The following is a 2,721-nucleotide window of genomic DNA, read 5'->3' as shown; positions in this document are numbered from 1 at the left end:
ATAACTGTGTACTTTTTGTTATATTGCACAACATGCTCTTCTTGGCAATACGTCCTTATAGTTTTCAATTGTGTCACTATAAACTTCTATTGCCCTTTCTCAAAAGGTTACACACACAGATGGGTTATACTCCCTCCGTCCCATATTAGTTGTCACCGAAACGGATGTATCATAGAAGTATCACAAACATGCACGGTACTATCCTGCGAAAAGGATCAAGAAGATTAGAACCAACAGAAAAATAACAATAGTAATACAAAGAGCACCAAGGGGACTCACGTGTGCCCTATGGCATGTCCGTTCACTCGCATAATAGATCCCACTGGCTAAAGTAATTGCAATTCCTGCCTCAAACGTTGCTATATGGCTGAGAATATAAGAGGGGATTGACAAGATGCATGCATATTGTAGGGTTTCTTCTCACCAGACATGGAGGCGGGGCCGCTGGGGACACGTTAGTGCAGCTAGCTAGATTCCACTGTAATGAAGATGGAGAAGACGAAGAGGGGGAGTATAGCTTGAATGTGTTGTATCCATCCTGACGACGTCGACGATGTGCGCGTGCCGTATGGCCGACCTGGCGAGCCTCCTGCCCTCGAGGAAAAATTCCGCATGTCATGGAAGGAGCCGTACACGTACTGACGTACGTCTATAGTGATTCCGGCGGCGGTCTGAGTTCGTCTGACCATCCAGGTTTCTCTGCATGCACGCCGGCCGAGACCTACTCTTCTTTTCGCCGGACAGACGACGGCGCCTCGGACGCGAGCGGCTTCGCCGAGTGGCGCGATCGGAACTAATCCTGCACGATGGGAGACGACTGCGGCGTCGTAGGGGCCGGAGGAGAAGGCATCGCACGCATGACCGAGAAGCTTGAAGACTTCCTCAACAGCGGCGGAAAGGTTCTTGTCCAATTGAATGAAGAGATCATTTTTTTACCGCGTCGGCCGTGGAATACCATGTCGAGAAGATGTGCCAGTAGCGCAAACGGTCCGGGCTCCTGCCCACGGCAGCGTGGACGTCGGTGGCGAACATGTTCGCTGCACCGGTGAGCAACGTGAAGAGCCGCTGGGCCACGCCTTTGTTCGTATTAAGGCGTCGTATTTGCAGGACGAATATCCAAGATGGTTTTGCTTTAATTTTTTTTCGTTTTCTACCTTGATTAGCGGGAGCACAATAATTACCTGGTGCATGCGACCCTGTTCTACTGCGTGGTAAGTTTTCACTGATTGCTCCTCCACATGCATGGTAGTTATTTTCTTTCTCTTTTTCGAACGCCTTATTTATTCTCGCGGTGTTTGTTTCCTAGTTTATAGGATACACGAACGGGATGCGGGGCGGGGAACTTTCTCGACAGAGTTTTCGTCCGCCTAGACAAATGGCTAAACGCACTTGTGACGTGGGTTAATATAATTTTAATGGTTAGATTAAATTAAGTGTCGCTGATCATGCGGCTGTAATTGGTTCGTGTTGTTGTGTGTACGTAAGGCTGTGTGTACTTAGCAATGAATATATTTGCTTGTTTAATAGTAGTATAGATCCATCTTTTATGTGTCCACATGTTTACATAATTCCTATCATTATATCGAAGAAATGGATGAACGCGCGCGTCATCCATGATCTAGTTAATAAACTATCTTGGTATTAGAGTCTTCGCTCTTGGGCTTTTTAAACCCAGACGAAGGTAGTACTACATAGATTAGATCTGCAAATGAGTTTTTATCTTAAATTTAGTCCTTGCACGTGAAAAACATTCAATTACAATCTATCATGTGTTAAGTCATGTGTTAAGTCAAATTTCGGATATACGAGTGTCTACTATCGTAGAAACAATGCACATCATGTGTTAAGTCAAATTTCGGACACACGGGTGTCTACTGTGCGTACCGTCTACTGTCGTAAAAACAATGCACGTCATGTGTTAAGTCAAATTTCAGAAACACAGGTGTCTACTGTCGTAAGCATACCAGACGTAGACATTTTTCTAAACATAAACATACGATTACAATGTACTATTTCCGTTCATTCTTATCACTATTATAACACCTTTTGAATATTTTATTATAGACTAGATACAGACATAAATGAGTAAACTAATACACTAAAACATGTCTATATACACGTCATTTAAGAAAACTAGAATATCTTATAACAATGAATGGAGGGAGTATTTGTGAAGATAATAGGAAAGGTAAAACATGAATCTCAGCATGTTTCACAACACGATGTTTACACAAGCGTTACACAGAAGTGTTCTTGGTAAAGAGAACCAATAACATGATCTTTACAGATCAAGATTAAGTCGAAACATAGATCTAGTGGCACCGTAATGGTGGTGGAGGAAAGTGCGTAGAGCCGACGCTTCGCTGGTGATTTGGTGATGGTCGCGGAGGCGGTGAACACAATGGCCGCACTCTACCCATCTCCGCTGGTGGCGGAGGCTGTGGCGCGGGATTAATCGGCTTCACGCGACCCCTGAGCGCGGACGGCGTTGGCGAAGGTGGCGCTCTCCCCGGCGTCCTCGCCCACACACCAACTGGCGACGGCACATTTGTGGCCGACAGAGCAGCCATGATGGCCAAGACGGCGAAGAGCTTGAAGAACAGCCTCATCTTGGACGCAAGAGAAAAAGGAAATGAACATTGCTACTCTTACAGAGATGATATGAACTTATACTGAAAACCTAGGGTGGTTGACGAATTTGCATTTATTTGGGAAATCTTG

General features: G+C 45.2%; 1 long non-coding RNA gene across 5 annotated transcripts in view; it reads left to right on the top strand.

The window, feature by feature from the left end:
• Positions 1-2,328, top strand: part of LOC119271619 — a 6,368-nt gene extending 4,040 nt beyond the window's left edge. For 2 of the 5 annotated variants that reach the window (XR_005134640.1, XR_005134648.1), the window contains exon 7: positions 412-1,226. This is a non-coding gene — a long non-coding RNA (uncharacterized LOC119271619). Of the gene's footprint in view, positions 1-411 lie in introns of all 5 variants that reach the window. The other 3 variants (XR_005134651.1, XR_005134646.1, XR_005134645.1) reach the window with 3 other exon arrangements.
• The last annotated feature ends 393 nt before the right edge of the window (positions 2,329-2,721 follow it).

The sequence above is a fragment of the Triticum dicoccoides genome, chromosome 1A (assembly GCF_002162155.2).
Source record: "Triticum dicoccoides isolate Atlit2015 ecotype Zavitan chromosome 1A, WEW_v2.0, whole genome shotgun sequence".
Lineage (NCBI taxonomy): Eukaryota > Viridiplantae > Streptophyta > Magnoliopsida > Poales > Poaceae > Triticum > Triticum dicoccoides.
The sequence above is the reverse complement of the archived record's forward strand: the minus strand, read 5'-3'. Positions and strand labels throughout refer to the sequence as shown.